The sequence below is a fragment of the Mastigoproctus giganteus genome, chromosome 1 (assembly GCF_048544385.1).
Source record: "Mastigoproctus giganteus isolate SK-2022 chromosome 1, ASM4854438v1, whole genome shotgun sequence".
NCBI lineage: Eukaryota > Metazoa > Arthropoda > Arachnida > Uropygi > Thelyphonidae > Mastigoproctus > Mastigoproctus giganteus.
The window spans coordinates 217,898,665-217,921,654 of record NC_143575.1 but is presented as its reverse complement, the minus strand read 5'-3'; the positions used below and the strand labels follow the sequence as shown (position 1 = coordinate 217,921,654).

Genomic DNA, 22,990 nt, shown 5'->3' with positions numbered 1-22,990 from the left:
TGACACTGTTAAAACTTGTATAAGCATTCCTCAATATATGATCTTAAGTAGTTTTGTGGAGAATGAATGTCAAGATAAATGATATATATAAGCGGTTATTTCCTCATAAATGCAATTATGAATGAGCAATCTATTCCTGGACATCCAAAGTTAGACCAACAACACTGATATAAATATTGGCCATACTATGCAAGGAAACCAGAAGTACACAGAGAAAGAAAATACTTCCCTATGTGCTTGTCTCTTCTCATAGGTGCTGATCAACAGGCTTTTGAATTTTTTCAAACTTTCAATCTCAACCACCTGTAGAGGCAACTTATTCGAATGATTAACAACTTGCTGACTAAAATTAAGTCTTCTTGTAAAATCCAATCTGCAATTCTTAACCCTTAGTTTGAATGTGTCCCCCTGGTTCTAGCATTATTTAATATCATGAAAATTTCTTCATTCCTTTTACTATCGCCCCCAGCTTTAGTGGTTAAACTATAAATTCTGGACCAGCTGCTAATCAGCATCACATGATCTTTAACAACTATATCAAATCAGCCCCTCAAGTCAGAGCACCAGAACAGGGGCAAACCAGGCAGTATGGTAGTTTTGCCATTGCTCCAGCCTTATAAACCTAAATCAGATCCCCTCTAAGATACCTAGTTACCAAGATTTGTATACCTGTCACATAGTCAGTCTCTCTTCATATTGGTGCCTTTTGCCAATCTCACCAGGCACATTGCCTGCCCTTGGACTTTTCCTGTGTTTTTTTTTTTTTTGGTGCAGTCTCTATACCTAAAAATGGTATTCCAAATATAAGAGATTGTTATGGTAACATTCAATGAGTTTGAGAATAAATTAAAGTGATATGTTGTAGTTAAAACTTCCTGCAGCAGATGGTGGTACACATTGTCCAGTAGGCTGACAGGATGCAAGTCACAACCAGTTTTATTACTAGCATTAACATTCCGTGTCATGATTTTGCAATGGAGCAACAAACGAATATCAAATTTTAATTTAAATCGAAAAAAATCTGAAACAGAAATGTATAAAATGTTAAAACGTTTATGGTGCTGAAACGTTTAGTCGTACCAGTGTGTTTGCATGGTATAAGCAGTTTGAATACGGATGTAGTAGTAGTGGCATGCGATGCAAGAAAGCAAGTGTATGAGCTTATGCAGCATCAGCCAAAAAAAAAAAAAAAAAAATTTACAAAATTCCCTCTGTTTGTTCAGTTCCTCCTTAAATTTATTTAACCTATCTCCAGTAATTCTCCAGTGGGGCAAAGACAACTTCTCCAATGGAGCCTTTATCTCATGGCTATTCCCAGCCTAGTGCTGTTTGGCATTACAAGAATGCAAAATGGGATGACCTGCAAGATTTCTTTTCTTCTTTTCCTTGGTTGGATTACTGTTTCAAAACTTCTGATATCAACGTTTGCTCAGATCATGTCAGTGAAATTATTCTTGTAGGAATGGAATCCTTTATTCCACACTCCACTTTAAAATCTTGTCCTTTATCTAAACCTTCGTTTTCCAATAAATGTGCTAAGGCTGTGCAAGAGAGTTGTTTGGTTTTTTAAGGAGCATTAGCAACTAAGGCCATATTGCTCCGGGTCATGCGGTGGTCATTCCCTGACCTTTCCGCATCCTCCGCATTTGGTGGTGACGGGCTCGAACCCCGGTTTTTAATCAAGAAGCGTGTGCTACGCACTGCTGCTCCTTCCCACCTGGCTACGGAGACGCCGCTGTGCAAGAGAAGAACATTTTGCATATCATAATTGGCTTGTTTCCAATTCTTCAGTTTCATTTTCTGCCTACACAAAGCTTGCAACAATTGTAAAGCAGTTATTAATCAGTCCAAACTAGATTTTGAACAGGCTATGAGTAGAAAACTTGCTTCTTGCATTAATGATAGCCGAGCATTCTGGCCTCTTGCCAAAGCTTTTGGCCGCAACTTTTGCCCATCTTTTGCCCACCTCTGTCAAAACCAGATGGTTCTGTTGTCACTTCAGCCAAGGATAAAGCTGACCTGCTAGCATCCCATTTTTCTTCCAAATCATTTATTAATGATCTTGGTAAAACACCTCCCACCATTCCCAACACACACTCCATTCAATGCCTCCTGTGGTCTTCCATCAAAAGGATGTCAGAAGGATTTTGACGAATCTTGATGCTAAGAAAGCTCCAGGTCCTGATGGTATTTCTCCACTTGTTCTCAAAACCTATGCTCTTGAACTTACTCCTGTTCTTTGCCGCCTTTTTTCACTTTCTTATTCCAAAGGTGTTTTTCCTTCTGCTTGGAAATTTGCTCATATCCAGCCAGTTCCTAAAAAAGGTGACAAATCCCTCCCATCCAATTATCGTCCCATTGCAGTTACTTCTACTTTTTCTAAAGTAATGGAGAAATCAATTAATTGTCAACTCTTAAACTACCTAGAAACCTTCTGTCTGATCAACGATTGCCAGTATGGATTCCGTCAGTGTCGATCCACTGGTGATATTCTAGCTTATGTTACCCATTTATGGACTAATTCAATGGAAAAGTTCGGTGAAACACAAGCAGTTGCTCTTGACATCCGAAAGACTTTCAATTGTGTTTGGCATAAAGGTCTTCTAAGCAAGCTTCCATCTTATGGTTTGCCAACTGTTTTTCGTAATTGGTTATCCAGTTTTCTCTCTGATCACTCACTGAGGGCGATGGTAGATGGCTGTCTGTCTTCTAACTTCTCCACTAATGCTGATGTCCCCCAAGGTTCAGTTCTTTCCCCCACTCTTTTCCTCTTGTATATTAATGACCTTCTTCCATTGACTGAAAATCCTATCCATAGTTTTGCCGATGATAGCACATTGCATTCCACTTTCCATTTTGAGAAACCTCATCCTGCACAATCAGCTTCAACTTCTCGAAAATCTGCTATCAATTCAAAATTAGTCTATAGAAGTTAAAATTGCTATCAATTCAAAATTACAGTCTACAGAAGTTCAAGTCTAATGTCAACAAATGTCTTATTTCATCTTCTCAACCTCCAACCCAAGCACGATACCAAGTACTATAGGTTCTAATACCTCTCGTGTTTGGGGTTTTCATAAAAAAAAAAAAAAAAAAAAAACTTCCACAATGACAGATGGAAGTTTGTTCCAGCAATTAACCACCAGTTGGCTAAAGGCAAATTTCTGCACATCTATTCTACATCTGTCTTTCCTCAATTTGAATTTATGCCCCCTTAGGTTCGTAATCTGAACAAGTGGAAGAATCCCATCAGAATTCAGCGTGCTCAACCCATTCAAGCCCTTATACACCTCAATCAGATCACCTCGCAGGTGCCTAATCTCCAGCTGCTGCAATTTGCAGAAATTAAGCCTCTCTTGGTAAGAGGATCCCTTCATTCCCCTCTCCGATCTCGTTGCCCTTCTCTGTACACACTCAAGCAAATCTACATCCTTCCTAAAATGAGGCCTCTAGACGTGTACGCAGTACTTGAGGCATGACCTGACTATTGCCTTATACAAAGGGACAATCACCTCCTTTTCCTTGCTAGCAAAATTCCTGTATATCATTGACAAAACCCCATGACCTGCCCTGGAAGCCTGTCTGCATTGCTGAGAAAACTTCATATCTGACTGCACAATTACTCCCAGGTCTTTTTTCATTTTCTACCACCTTAAGTGTAGTACCACACAGTTGGTATGTTTCTCCGGGGTTACTTCTACCTATATGCAGTACTTTGCATTTGTCAATATTAAACTTCAGTTGCCACTTCTCAGCTATCCGCCCAAATTTTCTAGATCCTGTTGCAGTAGCACACTGTGATTACTGTCTTTAAACATGGCATTATACAGATCAACGTTCCACCTACTCTCCATATCTAGATCAAGAGATTTCAGGATGTTGAGGATATAAAAAACGTAACCAATGAACTGAACATTAACTCTTCTCAGAATGTGAGGATATTCGTGATGCCCTAAGAAGTGGGCGTCCATCAACCCCTCAAAGTGAGGACAGAGTTGTAAAGGTTCGGTAAATAGTGGCAATAGATCATCATTTGACCATGAGAATGATGGTTGATGAGATGGATATGCATAAGGAGACGATTAGTCAAATTCTGCATGAAGGTTTTGGGAAAGGAAGGTCTGTGCAAAATTTGTGCTGCATAGCCTCACAGATGAGCAAAAGCAACAAAGATTGTCATCATGCAAAGACTTCATCCAGACTTGTTGGGACAATCCGAATTTCTTCAATTGTATTGTCACTGGAGATGAGTGTTAGGTGTTTCAGTACAGCCCAGAGACAAAGCATCAGACCATGCAGTGGACTTCTAAATCATCATCAAGGCCCAAAAAGTTTCATTTACAGAAGTTCAGACGATGCTGATCATGTTTTTTGACACACAGGATGTGATTCACAGGGAATCTGTACATGAAGGTGGAAGAGAGTCAATGCTGTGTACTATATACAAGTGCTTCAGAAAGTGTTTGAAGCACTTTTTCTGGGTGAGGCCACAATTTAGAGAGAGGTCAGCTGGTTCTTGTTGCAAGAAAAAAAATATGCCCCTGTCCATTCTGCACTTGTTGTGAAGACACCGATGATGAAACATGGCATTATACAGATCAACCTTCTACCTACTCTCCAGATCTAGATCAAGAGATTTCAGGATGTTGAGGATATAAAAAAACATAACCACTGAACTGAACATTAATTCTTTAGACAGCTTCACTGACTCTTCTCAGAAATGTTTAGAATGGTCAAGAGTACATTCAATCAAATGGTGATTAATTTGAATAAAAATAAAACCATTTTTGAGCTCCTTCACTTTGTGGGTCCTCTTTGCTGCCTGTCTGCACCACAGAGGGCTTTATGTCTGCCTGTACTCCCAAATCTCTCTCTCTCTCTCCTGTTTTTAATTCAGTATGTTGGGGTTGTTATTTCCCTGGTGTAATACTTCACATTTTGCATCATTAAAAGTTTCCATCCCTGAAACCTATTCAATGTATCCTGAAGGAACAATGCTTGATACTGGTCATTAACAACTCCCCTAATCCTCACATAAGGATACATGGCATCATGCCTTGTATCCTTTCATCAATGTCATTTAAGAAAATCAAAAACAGGGTTGGTCCAAGCCTGATTCCTGAGAGAACTCACTTCCAAACCTAGCCCTATCTGAAGAGTAAACATTAATTACAACCCTTTACCTTCTATTGTATAGCCATCCCATAATACATCAGAGAACCTTATCTGAGATCCCAATATGATCTAGCTTATACAGGAATCTCTTATGAGGAATTGAAAGAGAGAGACAGAGAGAATGCTTTACTAAAGTACAAATAAACAGTGCCCATCTATAAGTAACATTACCGTAATATCTTATCAAGTTAATTAAAGGAGATATTTTCTTAAAGAAAAAGAACAAAACCATGCTACATTTCCTTAAGAAAATAATTTCAATCTAAATGAACATGTATTACATTCTTAATCCCTGCTGCCATGATGTTCCTGCCACTAAAATAAAACTGACTAGCTTGTAATTAACCACTTTGTTATTTAAACTACCTTTATGATTTGTGATACACTAGCACCTCTCCAATCCAAGGGAATCACCCCCGAGTCTAATGAAGCCCTCACGATTGACATGAATAGCTTGATACATTTCCTTGCTACTTCCTCTAAAATAACTGCGTATATGCAACTTGTGTAAGTATAATTCCCTGAATCATTAAAGCCTAATCAATGATATCAGCAAAGACCCAGTGCTGGAGCTTATTGGAGTTTGTAGAGATAATGCTGATATATATATATATTTTTTTTTGACTGAATTGTGATAATGGAGGAATACTGAGGACATCACCATGACCCAGAAACAAAACAGATGAGCAAACAATGGAAACATTCATCTCTTCCAACCCCCCAAAAAAGCCAGGGTTCATTTGTCTACCAACAAAGTCATGTTGTCAGCTTCTGGTACTCTAAAGGTATCATCCTTTCTTACTTCCCAAGACAACATCATCACTGGGAAATACTGCAGAAACTTCCCAGGAAAATTAATTGACTACAAAGTTGAAGAGACATGGGAAGCTATCCAAAAGTGTCCATCTCTTAGCTAACAATGCTCCTCCTTGCAAGACTGCTTACAGTGGTTTGTTTGTTTGTTATTTGGTTTTTAGGAGCATTAGTCTTACAGTGGACTTTGCAATCAGATGTGGCTTTGAAAATCTGCAGCACCCAACTTATTCTCCAGACCACTCACCTTCAGACTTCTTCCTGTTCCCTAAAATGAAGAAACCATTACGGAGCTACAGATTTCAGATTGAGGAGGTAATTAATATAGTGGAAGCCTGGGTTTTCTGCTCAAAATGAGATATTCTGTTCAAGAGACCTGAAAGACCTTATGTGCAGATGCTAAAAACATGTAGCACCATAACGTAGCTGCAGAGAAAAGGGAAAAATTTCCAGCCAAGTTTCAAATCTCTAAATGATATATTTCTAGTTGAGGATAAATACTTACTGACCACCCTCATATGACGGAAATAGCAGGTTTGTGATGTGATAGAGGGTAAACCAGAACAAAATGAGGAAAAAAAAAACAAATGCAGCTAATCAGGATATGGCAGCAATAAACGAAATGCATTAGCATTAGTTGAGACATATGATGCAAGAAAGCAAGCTTATATAGCATCAGCCAAAGGAAAAAAAAAAAAAAAAAAAAACCTGGTCACTCAAAATGTTTGTCTAGTTCAGGAGGTCTGTTCCAGCAATCAACTACCCACTAGCTAAAGCCAAATTTCCGCATATCGATTCTACAACTGTCTTTCCTCAATTTAAATCTATGCCCACTCAGGTTCTTAATCTGAACAAAAGGAAGAATCCCATTAGCAGTGAGCTTGCTCAACCTGTTCAAGGCCTCAATCAGATTAGCTCGCATGTGCCTAGTCTCTGGGTGCTGCAATTTACAGAATTTAAGCCTATCTTGGTAAGAGCACCCCTTTCTTCCCCTCAACAATCTTATTGCCCTTCTTTGTACTTGTTCTAGCAACTCTACATCCTTCCTAAAATGAGACCTCTAGACCTGTACACAGTACTCAAGGTGTGGCCTGACCAATGCCTTGTACAACGGGAAACACCTCCTTTTCCCTACAGGAAAAATTCCTATATATCATTAAAAGACTCCATGACCTGCTCTGGCAGTCTGTTGGAACTGGTCAGCAAACTTCATATCTGACTGCACAATTACACCTAGGTCTTTTTCCTCTCCACTTCAGTGAGTGTAGTACCACACAGTTGATATGTTTCCCTTGGGTTACTGCTACCCATATGCAGTACTTTACATTTGCCCAACTTATCTAGATCCAGTTGCAGTAGCATACTGTCTTTACTGTCATTAATAACCCTGCCAACCTTTGTATCATCTGCAAACTTGGACATTAAGCCTGATATAGCTTCATCAATATCACTGATGAATACACAAAACAACAATGGACCCAGCACCGAACTCTGAGGAACTCCACTACTAACATTAGTCCACGAAGAGCAGTGTCCATTGATTACCAATCTCTGTTGTCCATTGGTTACCACTCAACTAGGGCTTGCAAACCGGTTTTATAAACCAGTTAAATCCAGTTTTCATATTGAGTTGTTAAAACCTAAACCGAGCTTCTAAAACCGGATTCGAATATTTTTTTAGTTAGCCCTCGAATATAGTTTTTTGTAATGCACATTTTCTTTTGTTTGTTCATTTATCTGGATCGTTCAACTGCTTTATGTTTTAAACATGTTTTTTATTTTATTTTATGTTTAGGTACGAATCTCATGGGCAAGTGGCCCAAATCTAGGAGGGGTACCTTTTATCTTCCCACCTGTATTATGGCAGGATGCAGGTGTACTCATTTACGACTGAGTGAGTTGGAGCGATAGCGTAAAAGAAAATGCTCAACATTTCTCCGTTCCATCTATCTTGTTCGCCAGGCAAGTTATGGAATGCACCTTATTGATGGTTACCCACTAAAAACAGATTCGCTGAATATTGCATCAAATTTCAATCGTAGAAAGTTTTTTGCTTCTTTATTCCTATTAAATTTGCAATCAAATGTTCTCCAAAAAGCAGCTTCACCAAATTTAGCTTTTATGTAATTTTGAAAATACAATAGATTTAATTGGGGGGGGGGGATTGCAAGTAAATAAATAAAAAATTTCTTTCGTGAAAATTCGGAAACTTTCCTCGTTTAGACTCTTCATTCAGTGCTTGCGGTAGTGACGCATAGTATTGTACCTTTGTTATCTTCAATATTTTTATTTAAAATTGTCGGTGATATAAATTCCTACTAATTAATATTTATTACTCTTAATATGTCTAAGATGAAATCAAATGTATGGAATTATTTTGCTCAAAAAAGCAAAGATGAAGCACAATGTTCGAAATGTCAGAAGATAATGAAGTCGTCTGGAGGATCTACATCATCTTTGATGTTTCTTTAAATGCAACATCTTTGATGTTGCATTTAAAGAAAAAGGCATCAGACTGACATTAAACAAGATAACAATGAACCTCCCGTAAAAATGGTAAGAACATTAGAAAACTTTATCGTTAAAAAATCTATGGAAGAAGAGATTTCAAAATTAGCTGCTTTAGATGGATTTTCTTTTAATTCAATTGCCAAGAGTGAGTTTGTACAATCAAGCCTTCACCTTTAGAGAAATAAATACAATAAATTACCACCAGCCTCAGTGAATGGAATTAAAAATATGGTTCTGAATTATTATAAAACTAAGAAAGAAGAACTCATTCAACATTTCAAAAATTCATTGGTTTTGGGTGCACGGTATTCATTGACTCTAGACGAATATACGTCTATACAAAATAAAAAGGTATATGAATATAAATGTGCATTCAAAAGACAATCCTTGGTCGTTAGGTCTTATTTAGATTAATGGTTCACTTGATAGCAGAAGAACTGAGCAAATTGTGAATGGACACTTGAAGGAATTTGGTTCGAACTTGGATGAGGATATTGCTGCCTGCACCACCGATGGAGCAGCAATGATGATTAAGTTTCGCAAGCAAATTACGCCTAATGATCAACAATGTATAGCCCATTGTATACATCTGTCAGTTATAGATGTACTTTATGAAAAAAGCAATCAATTATGGTGCCACAGTCTCTGAGTCTCCCAAAGACAATGAAGAAAATGAAAATAATGAAGAAAGTAGTGATGTTGAAGAAGTTGAAGAAAGACAGCAAGGCATGCTTTATCAAACCGACTTTACCGATGAGCTCATTTATTTCTTCAATCCAATGACCAATATTGCACAAACTATTAACAAAGTCAGAAAAATTTGCAAGCTTTTTTGAAAATCACCTACCAAAAATGACATATTACAAAACTTTGTTAAAGCAAAATTTAATGGGAAAGAATATAAGCTTATATTAGATTGTAAGACTAGATGGGATAGCACATTCTATATGATTGAGAGATTTTTGAAATTGAAAAATTGCATTCCAAATGTTCTATGTGCAGTACTGTCAACTGAAGCTGTGTCTGACAATGACTAGAAAACACTTGCTATGTGAAATGCTATGTGAAATGCTATGCTAGAATTGCTATGTGAAACTTTGCGACCAGTTGAAATGATTCTGAAGGCATACAGACTTACTTAAAGCAGAGTCTTCAATAGAATTCCTGCTTGCTAAGCTTGATACAGCAGAAAACCCATTTGCTTTAAAGTTTCACCAAAGCCTTTTGCAGCATTACAATGCAAGACGAAATTGCCAAACTGTGGCTTTGCTGAGCTATCTACACAACCCCAAAAAGTTTAGGAAAGAAGATTCAGGTTCAAGAACTTTTGATTTTCCGAGTAAGCAAGTTTTGAAAAAGCATGCTGAAGAGATTTATCGGAGATTATTTGCAAAACATTCCGAAGGAGTCTTAGCATTGAATGAAGAAACTGAAAATAAACGAACTGTTCTTTTAGAAGAAAATAAAGACTTGTCTAGTTCTGATGTTGGAGATACACTCATGTGAGAGTATGATAGTGTAATAAAGAGATTAACTGAAGAGCCTTCAAAATATCCGAGTGAATTGGAAATTAGCAAAGAATTTAAAATTTTGGAGGCAATTAGCAGTAGAAGTGAAAAGCTGGAGAAAGTTTATAGAGCACTGCTGACCATTAAACCAAGAAGTGTCCAATCTGAGAAAGTGTTTTCGATCACTGGTCTCTTTAACACAAAAATAAGGTCAAGTCTAACAGGAAAAATGCTTAATATACTGTTTTTTAAAGGCTCATTTTCAGAAAAAAGCTGAGCAATAAATAGTAAAGTAATTTCGCCAAGCTGTTTTTTTTTCACATTTTATTTATTTATGATTATTATTATAGGGCTTATTATTTTTTGTTTACTATACGAGAAGATAGTTTTTATTCAAAGGATTTGAATACAATTTGTAATTTTGTATAATCTCAAGCTGGTTACTTTTTTGGAATATTTTAATTTTTTTATTTTTTTTACTATAAGAGGTGATAGATTTTGTTTAACAGATTTGATTACGATTTGTACAATCTACCCAAGATAAAATAAATACATGTTTTATAAGCTTTTAATTATTTTTATTAAGTCTGAGAAAATCGGTTTTAAAACCAGTTTTAAGAGTAAACTTCGGTTAAACTCGGTTTTGAAATTTCTCGAAGATGTGATCACTGTCACCCAGTGGCTGCTTTATCTGCAAATTCTTAATGCATGAATAATCACTGCTGATAATCAGATCAAGAGTATTACTCCCTCTGATTGCCTCTCAAACATTGCTGTAGAAAACGGTCATCCAATAAATCCACAAAAGTCTTGCTAGTGTGTGAGTGACCAACTTACACATTCCAGTCAATATCTGGAAAGTTAAAATTCCCTAATTATAAGACATTCTGATTTACTGGCCCACTCTATTTCTCTGCACAATTGCTCATTATACTCATCAGATTCATTCTCATAGATGCCCATTAGAACTGATGGGCATCTATGAGAGCTTGAGATGTAGGGTAGATGCCCTCGAAGAAAGTAACATGAAGGGCCCATCAAGCTCTCAACTACCCAACTCAACACCAGAGCTCACTCCTGGGGAATCAGGCAACACAGCTGCAATCTACAAGGCAAAATGCGCTGGTCCCAGAGGAATTAGTTATTGTTGGTGACTCTATTGTCAGGGAGACGGGGAATATATTGTGTAAAAAGGATAGATGGAATAGGACCAGGGTATGTCTGACGGGGCAAAAGTTGATGACGTTGTAAAGCATATATCATCTTTTAAGGGCAAAAAAGGTGATATTGTTGTACACGTTGGCACCAATGACATTAAAGGTAGGAGATCTGCATATTTACTTAACAAGTACAGGTCAATGTTGAAAAAAGTCGTAAAATTTGAAAGTGTCTGTAATTCTGCAGACACTTTCAAATTTCAATATCCCAGACACAATAGGAAGGAGTACATGATGAGAGGCTTGTCAATCAATTCAGCCCTGGAGGGAATGTGCAAGGCTCAAGGGGTAGAATTTTTTTCAGCATGGTCTGTGCTTCTTAACAGGAGAGACTGTTTATACAGGGATGGGATACACTTAAATAGAGAGGGTGCAAGAATATTTGCTGTTGCTATCGAGGCAGTGTTAGGTGGGTTGGAAAACTGCTAGCTTGGAGAGGTTCACAGACTAAAAGGTTAAAAGTAGCTGCAGGCAGAGGTGAAGGTGATTCTTGCACTACTTCTATTAGAATAAGCAGCGACCTGGAGCGAGGGATGCTGGGGGTTTCAGTGACTGATGGCAGTCATCAAGAAACAGGCGGGTATATGGGATGTGTTAGGGTAACTAAGAATAAGAATATGTGCATGCATACTTGCATGTATACCAATACTAGAAATATAGTAAATAATTTTGATGAATTTGAAGTGTTGGTCAAGACATCAAAGGCGGATATTGTTGGGACATCAGAGATGTGGTGTCACACAGATATTAGGAATGCAGTGCAGAATTGGAATTTGGGGAGTACAATGTATACAGAAAGGATAGACAGGATAGGAAGGGAGGAGGTGTTATGCTGTTAATTAAGAAAAACATAAAATCAAAAGAAGTGCATCCAGTTGATACAGTGCACTGCTGAGTCAGTTTGGTGTGACATAAGGACTGCAAAAGCAAAAATAAGAGTAGGAGTGGGTTAGAGGCCTAATGACTCAAATGAGTACAATGAACAATTGTACAGAGAAATAGGCTAGAAAATCAGAAAGCCTTATAATGAGGGATTTTAACTTCCCAGATACTGACTGGAATTTGTGGGCTGGTCACTCGCACACTAGTAAGACTTTTGTGGATTTATTGGATGATTGTTTTCTGCAGCAGCATGTTCGAGAGGCAACCAGAGAGGGTAATTCTCTTGATCTGGTAATCAGCAGTGATCATTCGTGTATTAAGAATTTGCAGATAAAGGAACCACTAGATGACAGTGATCACAGGGTGCTCGTGGGGGATTTACTTAAAGATATAATTACCATCAGGGGTAAAGGAAACGGTATTTGCTTACGTAAAAGGTGAGTACAGTGGTCTCGGACAGTTTTTAAATTCTGTACAGTGGGATCAACTGATGATGTTACCAACAACAAATTCTAAGTGGGAAGCATTCAAGGAATTAATCGTGGAAGCTACTAAAAGTTTCATACCTATTAAGAAATAATGTTGCACACTGAAAACTGCTGTACAAATTGGAGAGGTATGGCATTAAGTGTAAGTTGTTACGATGGATAAAAGGATGGTTGAGTGGGAGATGACAGAGAGTGGTAATCAATGGACAATGCTCTTCGTGGACAGATGTTATTAGTGTACATCATACTCTCAAAATTTCAATTCTGCACTGCTTATATCAGTGTTACACCACATCTCTGATATCTCAACAATATCCGCCTTTAATGTCTCGATCAGCATCTCAAACTCATCAAATTTATTAACTATACTTCTAGCATTGGTGTACTTGCTAGTAAACATGCACCTGTTCCTACTCTTAGTTATCCTAACACAGCTCATGTATTTACTTGTTCCACTATAGCTCTCAGAAGTCCTGGAAATCCCCAGCACCTTGCTTTCCAGGCTGCTGCTCATTCTAATAGAAGCAGTGCAAGAATCACTACTGCCTCTGCCTGGGCCACTGTTAATCTTTTAGTCTATGTATCCCCCCCCTCAAGCTAGCAGTTTTCCCGACACTGCCTCATAGCATCAGAAAATATTCTTGCACTCTTTCTATTTAAGTGTATCCCATCCCTGTAGAAGCAGTCTTTCCTGTAGCACAGACTACACTGAAAAAAAATCCTATCGCATGAGCCTTGTCCAATCTCTCCAGGGCCGAACTGATCGAATAGGCTCTCATTATATTCCCTCCTATCATGTGTGAGCAGAAGCAGACACTTTCAAATTCAACCCTAACTCACGACTTTTTTTTCAACATTGACATGTACTTGTTAATTAAATCTGCAGATCTCTTACTCTTAATGTCATTAGTTCCAACGTATACAACAGTATCATCAACTTTTGCCCGTGGTATATATATGCTCAAACGTTTTTAGTAACGTTTGTTCAAGCATTGTCTGAAGTAGACGATGAGAAAAATTTTACGTTAAGAGATTTTTGGAAATTTTACAATATTTACCACGCCATCTTAAACATTAATAAGGACTGGGCAGAAATTACTAAAAGTTGTTAAAATGTCGCATGGAAGAAAATATGCCCACAGCACGTAAAAGGCTTCGAAAGATTTCAAAAAGACGAATCATATGAAGAGGTTACAGATAAGATTGTAAAGGTTGCAGAGCTACTTCAGTTGGAGGTTGATTGCAAAGACGTGGAGGAGTTAATAGAGGAAGAAGAGAAGGAATTATCTAATGAAGAACTTATTGACTTGCAAGCAGCAATAGAGAAAGAAGAAAATGCTGACAAAGCTGATGATGAACCAAATGAGGAGCCGAGAAGCTTCATCACCAGAGAGATGGCAATGGCATTTCGTGAAATTGTATCGGCAATGGCGAGGTTTGAGAAGATGAATCCGGACAGCAAACGATACTTAAAAGTTAACAGAGGGGTGAATGATATGCCTGCTTGCTACAAAGAAATCTATGACGAAAAGAAAAAAGCCACTGTCCAGTCATCCATTAATATGCTCTTTCGTTAGATTGAGCAGCCGTCCCCTTCTAAATCTTCACAGCGGTGTACTTATCAGCAGAAGTAGTCAATTCTGGCAACAATCTTGAGAGGTAAAACTTACTGACGTTATGACTGTCTCCTCTCTCTTTTTGTAATTTTATAATTTTGAAAATTGTTTAAATTGCACGCTTTTGCAATTTTTTCTGCACATGAGATAAAAAATTGAATAAATACAATAAATAATTTTATTTACATGTTTGACGAACATTTCGTTTTTGATTCAATCAATTCAGCGAGCACAGTTGCGAGTGCTGCACAAGCATGGGGGAAATTCCAACTTACATAGTGTTCTGTGGAATGCAACCCTTACATAAGTCGAGGAATATGTAAGGACTGACTTGTTTCTTTAACACTAATTGTTCATGCAGAATTCACTCACAAAATTAGTCAGTCAAGGGTATTACATAGAAATTCTAACGTGCTTAGAAATTGTGTACAATGCAAAAGTTGTAAACTGTATTTCACTAAATGGCTCCTCTACCACAGCAATTCTGTGCAGTATCTGTTCATTACACCACTTGACCGAAAATCAGTTTTACCAGTATTCAGATTCACAGTTTTGAATCTGAATTTAAAAGAATGATGCATACTCCAAAGTCAAGTCAGTTTTTTTTTTTTTTTCCCAGAATGAGTTGAATCCACTTCATTATCTAAATTTTTCTCAGCTATCATTCTCACAGTTAATCCTCTATCTGAACAAACCAAATTAGCATTAGCAAAGGCACATGATGCAAGAAAAGCAAGCTTATATAGCATCACCAAAAAAAAAAATCTAATTTCACTCATCTACTCGCTCCAAATGTTTGTCTAGTTCTGCCTTGAATCTAATTAAGCTATCAACTTCTACGACAGATGGAAGTTTGTTCCAGCAAACAACCACATGCTGGCTAAAGGAAAAATCTATCCTACAACTGTCTTTCCTCAATCTGAATTTATGCCCTTTCAGGCGATTATTCTGAGCAAAAGGAAGAATCCCATCAGCATTGTGCATGCTCAAACCATTCAAGACTTTATACACCTCAAAAAGATCACTTCGCAGGTGCCTAGTGTCCAGACTCTGCAATTTGAAAAACTTAAGCCTTTCTTCGTAAGCGCAGCCCTTTGTTCCATTCACTAATCTTGTTGCCCTTCTCTGTACTCGTCCTAACAGATCTACATCCTACTTAAAATGAGGCCTCCAGACCTGTATACAGTACTCAAGGTGTGGCTTGACCATTGCCTTATACAAGAGGATAATCACCTCCTTATCCCTGCCAGAAAACTTCCTGTATATCACTGACAAGACACCATGAGCTACTCTTGCAGACCACCTGCACTGCTCAAAAAACTTCATATCTGCCTGCACAATTACCCCCAGGTCCTTTTCATTCTCTACCACTGTCAGTGTAGTACCACACAGTTGATACGTTACTCTGGGGTTACTGCTTCCCATATGCAGTACTTTACATTTGTCAATGCTAAACTTCAGTTGCCACCTCTCAGCCCATCTGCTCAACTTTTCTAGATCCTGTTGCAGCAGCATACTGTCATTAGTATCATTAACAACCCTGCCAACCTTCATATCATCTGCAAACTTGGACATTTAGCTTGATATACCATCATCAATATCATTTATAAATACAAAAAACAACAATGGACCCAATACTGAACCCTGAGGGACTCCACTAATAACATTAGTCCACAAAGAGCCGTGTCCACTGATTACCACTCTCTGTCTTCTCCCACTCACCCATCCCTTTATCCATAGCAGCAATTTACCTCCAATGCCACACTGCTCCAATTTGTGCAGCAGTCTTCGATGTGCAACAGTATCAAAAGCCTTTCTAAGATCCAAATATATGATATCAAAGTTATTCCCTGCATCCAATTCCTTTGTGACCACATCATAGTATACAATCAAACAGGTCAGACAAGACTTCACCTTAACAAAACCATGCTGTGTCTGAGCTATAACTGAAGTCGTGTCTAGATGATCCTGCAGTGTTTCTTTAACCAGTGCCTCCATTAATTTCCGTGAAAGAGAAGTTAAACTAACAGGTCTGTAATTACTTGTGTCACACTTTGATCCTCCTTTCTGAACTGAGGTCACATTTGCACATATCAAGTCCATGGACACCTCCCGAGTCCAAGGTAGCTCTCATAATTATGGCTAAGGGTTTGCTTACTTCCCTTGCTGCCTCCTTTAATATAACATGGTAGATCCCATCCACCCCAGGTGCTTTCTTATGTTTATCTTCATCAATTTTTCCTCCACTTTGCTCTCACTTATTACAAAATCAGCTAGCTCACTGCCAGAGTTTAATTCACCTCTGGCATTCCCCTCTCTGAATAACTCTTCATGTGTGCATGTAGAGGCAAAATACTCATTTAGTTTGTTAGCTACCTGAGGAGGAGGATCATCAACAGTTGAACCATCGATATCTAGTGGACCAATCTGATTCATTCCCTTCCTTATATAAGTAAACAACTCTTTGTTGTTTTTCTTTGCATCCTTTGCCAAAGATTTCTCGTAATCTGCCTTTGCCTGCCTAACCTCCTTTGTGACTTGGTTACAGACCAGCTTATATCTATCATAGGCTTCTGTGTCACCTGTTAATTTATATGTATGCCATGCATTTTTCTTCTCTGCCAAATGTCTCATTAGTTCATCTGACATCCATTTAGGCCTAACCCTTGAACAATATTTCTTAGTTGCTATGAAAGGCATAGTAGCTTCCAAGATTAATTCTTTGAATGCTTCCCATTTTGAATTTGATGTTGGTAACATCATCAATTGGTCCCACCATGTAGAATTTAAATACTGTCTCAAATCTGTGCAGTCCCTTTTATGAAAGCAAAAACCCTTCCCTTTACCCCTGATGGTAGTTACCTCTTTGAGTAAGTCTCACTTCAGCACAATTACCCCCAGGTCCTTTTCATTCTCTACCACTGTCAGTTGTGATCACTGCCACCTAGTGGTTCCTTTATCTGCAGATTATTAATGCATGAAGAATCACTACTGATAATCAGATCAAGAGTATTACTCCCTCTAGTTGGCTCCTGAACATGCTGCTGTAGAAAACAATCATGCAATAAATCCACAAAAGCCTTGCTAGTATATGAGCGACCAACCCACAAATTTCTGTCAATATCTGGGAAATTAAAATCACCCATTATAAGACAGTCTGATTTACTGGCCCACTCTATTTCTCTATTCACTTGTTTATTATACTCATCAGAATCATTAGGCCTATAACACACTCCTACTTTCAATTTTGCTTTCTCAGTGCTTATGTCACACCAAACTGACTCGACACTGCACTATCCAGCCATGTCGACTGGCTGTACTTCCTTGGATTTTATGTGTTTCTTAACTAATAGCATAACCCCTCCTCCCTTCCTGTACATATTGTTCTCCCCAAATTCCAATTCTGCATTCCTGATATGTGTAACACCAGATCTCTGATATCCCAACAATATCTGCCTTTGATGTTTTGACCAACACCTCAAATTCATCAAATTTATTTACCAAACTCCTAGAATTGGTATACATGTGCAAGTATACATACACCTGTTCCTATTCTTAGATACCCTAACACAGCCCATGTAGTTACTTATTCCACAATGACTCCCAGCAGTCTCTGAAATCACCTGCATCTTGTTTTCCAGGCTGCTGCTCATTCCAATTAAAGCAGTGCAAGAATCACTTTTACCTCTGCCAGTGGCTACTGTTAATCTATTAGTCCGTGTATCCCTCCATGCTAGCAGTTTTCCAACCCACCTAATACTGGCTCGATAGCATCAGCAAATATTATTGCACCCTTTCTATTTAAGTGTTTCAGATCCCTGTAGAAGCAGTCTCTCCTGTTAACTCCTGTAAATCTCTGACCTTTTTAACATTCCACCCAGTCCTGTTATGAACATCCTCCCTGCCTTCTTTAATTAAACCTTTTGCAGTCAAGTCCAACAAGCTCTTGCATTTCAAATTATTTCATTCCCAGGAAGCTTCATTTAACTTTTAACTTATATAATTTAACTTCAAACATATTTATCTTTTAACTTACATATCTCATTTTCAAATATGTTGAACTTCACACAAAATCTTATACCGATTCATTATTTGCCCTAAAAAATGATTAATCACTTTTATGATGGCATGGATCACTGTTAGTAATCCTGGGTATAACCTCCATACCTCCATGCACAAGTACATGGTGGGTGACCACCCAGGTGTGAACCAACGTAAGCAGGGGTCGAGGTGTGGCGCCCACACCACATGGAGGAATGCCGCCCCTCTACGTTACCAGGCAGTACTGGGTGGTAGATGACTCTCATCAACTGGTGAAATACCACCACTTTGCTTATTGGAGGCTTGAAGTGGTGTAACCCATGTTTAGTCTCTAGAGCTAAGTTCCAGTCAATCCTTCCCTATCTCTTCCATCATGCAGTATGATTGATGACTTTTGAGGTTATGATGAACGTCATGGCGAGTTCCAATACTGTTTACATTTCGAGGGTACAACTCTAAAACGGTGTTCGCAGGCCAGCCGCTAGTTAGTACACCGGACCGAACCTACTGGTAACTCTCTAGGAGGCTTCCGGATCAGCTAGTGTATAATCTTGCTACCTCTACTCTGCCAGATAGTGACTGGAGGGAGTCCGAGTAGTGTGTATGCGGGGAGCATTGTCGAGGCCACGTTATGTCAAGGATCTGGGTATATTCTTACCACATGTACGCCATATCCAAAAATTTCATTACTTCATACAGCATGTCCCACACACTTTTCTTACTATTGAATACACCATGAATTGTCAAACTAATAGAGCAAGCTTATCTGCGAAAAGATCTAAACCTCCCAAGCACTTCCTAATTCATTTCACAAATATACGTGGTCTCAATTCCAATCTCAACGATGTCCATTTCCACTTGCAGTCTGCCAAACCCCATGTACTTTTTCTGACAGAATCTCAGTTATTTGATTCAACTACTGCTCATCTCAGATGCCCAAAGTTGGTTGATTCAACTACTGCTCATCTCAGATGCCCAAATTATTCGCTGTATAATTCCTTTCACCTCAAAGGTGGTACTTGTGCCCATGTCCGTTCTGATATTCCCTGTCAGAGACTTGGCAATTTGGAATCTCCTCTCTTTGATCTTCTCTGGCTTAAAATCTCTCTACCTCATTGTGTCAAATTCATCTGTTGTCTCTACCGTTCTCCAAACTCCACTATTCACTTGGAGCTCTTTGACTTCCTCTCTTTGCAACACCGACCCAGCAGGCCGAGATGCTGAGGCTTTTGCAATTACTAATGACCTAGCACAGATTGTTCATTTACCTATGTACCAGACAAGAATACCGGACAATCCTAATCATACAGCCAATACACTTGATCTTTTTCTCACAAACAACCCTTCTAAGTACACGGTCAAAGTGAGAGGTTCTTTAGGCACTTCAGGTCACAACTTGCTTGGTTGGTTGATATGTTGTTTAATGGCACAAGGGCTGCTAAGGCCATATTGTGCCTGATTCTATTCGGTAGTGCAATTACAAGTTAAAATCTGCAGAATAATCCTGTCTGCTTTAAGAAATAAAAGAACTCGGCTAGATTTGCATTGTCTCCAATCAGATGTTGTAATGTCCAAGGTTCTTGCAGATGTGAAAGCGATTTCAAAATTTTGTTTCGATAATTATTATAATGATTGCAATTTATTAGAATATGCCTCACTGTAAGTGTATCTGACAAAATGTACAAATAGGCGGATCTTCCCCCTTGAGGAGATAAATATGGGTTAGATACGTATGCCCAATATGCGTCCTAGCCCGGATCACCTCCTCTTGCCTATTTGATCGCATGCTTGAGGGCCACAACTTCGGTTCCTGTTTAAATTGAAGCAGTTTATTGCCATACTGAGCCTGGCAGATTTGCAACCATTGCTCTTCACAGACATTTTTTATGACTGATTTGTAGTCTGTGTATGGCACTTGGTAGTTAGGAGATCTTACAATGATTGGATGTTTAGTGGCTTGATCTGCGTATTCATTTCCTTTGATGCCTACATGGCCTGATATCCAACAGAAACTGACTGATTGGTTTACAGCTTGTAACGCAATAATCTGTGATCTAATTTGCTTCAAGACGGGGTGGATTGGTTTGGATGGATTTTTCAACGATTTTATTGCACTCAGAGAACCGGAGTAGATCATAATTTGCTTCCTAGAGAGATTAATCATGTGATCCAGAGCTATTTTAATCGCCCACAGTTCAGCAGAATAGACGCTGCATTCCTTTGGAAGGGACACAGAAGTACAAAAGATAGAAGCAACTGCCACTGCGCCCACTGTCATACTTGTTTTCGAGCCATTGGTATATATTTGAAGACACCGAGAATTTTCTGCAATATGTGCAGCATGGAGTTTCCTGATGGTAAGGTCTGCTGCTTGTTTTTTCCCCCATTGTTGGAATGAGAAGTCACAGACCGGTGTATAATCAGACCATGGAGGGTCGTGATTGCTCATTTCCTGAAAGACATTATCTATGTCTAGATTCCAACATTGTATTAACTGTAGCAACCTTATCCCAATAGGCTTATTTTCGTTAGGTTTGTTTTGATAAAATGTAGTCCATTGGAGCTCAAATAAGTATGGCGAGATAGGATGAAAAGGAAGACTCTGTATTTTTTCTGCATAGTTGAGGATCAACATTTTCCTCCGAAGATGGAGTGGAGGTTCATGTGCATCTATATATAGACTCTGTACAGGGGATGTTCTGAATGCTCCTAAAGCAGTTCTTAGGCCACTGTGATGGATATTGTCTAGCCGAGTTAGTGCACTTTTCCTGGCAGAGTCATAGATTGGAGCTCCGTGATCCAAGCGAGATCGAATTAATACTCGATATAGCCGAAGCAGAGTGTATCGGTCAGCACCCCATGTCAATGAAGATGTTTGGCATTACAAGAACGCAAAATGGGATGACCTGCGAGACTTCTTTTCTTCTTCTCCTTTGTCGGATTACTGTTTCAAAACTTCTGATGTCAACTTCTGATGTCTTCTGATGCTCAGATCGTGTCAGTGAAATTATTCTTGCAGGAATGGAATCCTTTATTCCATATCGTAATTGTCTTATTTCATATCGTAATTGGCTTGTTTCTAATTCTTCAGTTTCATTTTTTGCCTACACCAAAACTCGCAACAATTGTAAAGCAGTTTTTAATCAGTCCAAACTAGAGTTTGAACAGGCTAAGAGTAGAAAACTTGCTTTTTGCCCTAATGGTAGCCGAGCATTCTGGTCTCTTGCCAAAGCTATTGGCTGCAACTTTTGCCCATCTCTGCTCCCACCTCTGTCCAAACCAGATGGTTCTGTTGTCACTTCAGCCAAGGATAAAGCTGACCTGCTAGCATCCCATTTTTCTTCCAGCTCATGTATTAATGATTTTGGTAAAACACCTCCCACCATTCCCAACACGCTCCATTCAATGCCTCCTGTGGTCTTCCGTCAAAAGGATATCAGGATTTTGATGAATCTTGATGCTACGAAAGCTCCAGATCCTGATGGTATTTCTCCACTTGTTCTCAAAACCTGTGCTCCTGAACTTACTCCTATTCTTTGCCACCTTTTTTCACTTTCTTATTCCAAAGGTGTTTTTTCTTCTGCTTGGAAATTTGCTCATATCCAGCCAGTTCCTAAAAAAGGGTGACAAATCCCTCCCATCCAATTATTGTCCCATTGCAATTACTTCTACTTTTTCTAAAGTAATGGAGAAATCAATTAACCGCCAACTCTTAAACTACCTAGAAACCTTCCGTCTGATCAATGATCGCCAGTATGGATTCCATCAGTGTCGATCCACTGGTGATATTCTGGCTTATGTTACCCATTTATGGACAGATTCAATGGAAAGGTTTGGTGAAACACAGGTAGTTGCTCTTGACATCTCAAAGGCTTTTGATCGTGTTTGGCATAAAGGTCTTCTAAACAAGCTTCCATCTTATGGTTTGTGTGTGTGTGTGTGTGCGCACATGCAATTCAACAAGAGAATGGGCCAACAGTAGTAGTTGGGGGAACCCCAGTGCTGCCAAACAAAAAACACTATGTCACTGTAACCTAAGTGATTATGCGCATCATGTGATAGTTAATGCCAGATACACCAGTGTAAATATGGATACTGCCACTCTGCTGTAACTTCACACATAACAGAATTCAAAAGTGCACCAAGAATGACTGAACAAACATAAAGCAACAAACACTGGCAGTTCTGTGGCCAGACATAGCTTGTTAATGTGAGCAGCTGATGGCTGATCACATCAACAAGCAGTCTAGCTGACAGGCCCTGATTACTTGAGGTCATTCTGGTAACTAAAGGAGGTACACTACTTGCTAATAGGTTGACGTACCTAATAAACTGGTCCACTGTGAGTATGTACATATAAGGTTAGTTTTCTATTACCATAGTGAGCAATTTTATTTGTTTTGTTCTTACTGTGTGATTTGTTTTATTTGGTTGGATGAAGGTTTATACATTAAACAAGAAGCAATACAACTTTCAATTGGCTATCACAGCCAGCATTTTGCAATGACAACAACACAATTTAAAGTGCAAGTTGTTTTCATTTATGCATATTCCTCTGAAATTGAAATTTTCTGAGCCAAAGAAAAGACTTTTTTTTTTATTCAAAAAGAAACCAAAGACACCATTTATTAATTTTATGTCACTCGTAAAACTTTCAAACTATTTGCATAACACAACATTTTTCAAAAATATAATAAAACAAATGATGATATCAGAATAACTGAACGGGGAAAGGCATC

General features: G+C 38.6%; 1 protein-coding gene across 1 annotated transcript in view; it reads right to left on the bottom strand.

Annotated features, from left to right (window-relative positions):
* Positions 1-22,990, bottom strand: part of LOC150091527 (dynein regulatory complex subunit 2-like) — a 149,629-nt gene that overhangs the window by 88,117 nt on the left and 38,522 nt on the right. The gene's annotated exons all lie outside the window — the stretch shown is intronic.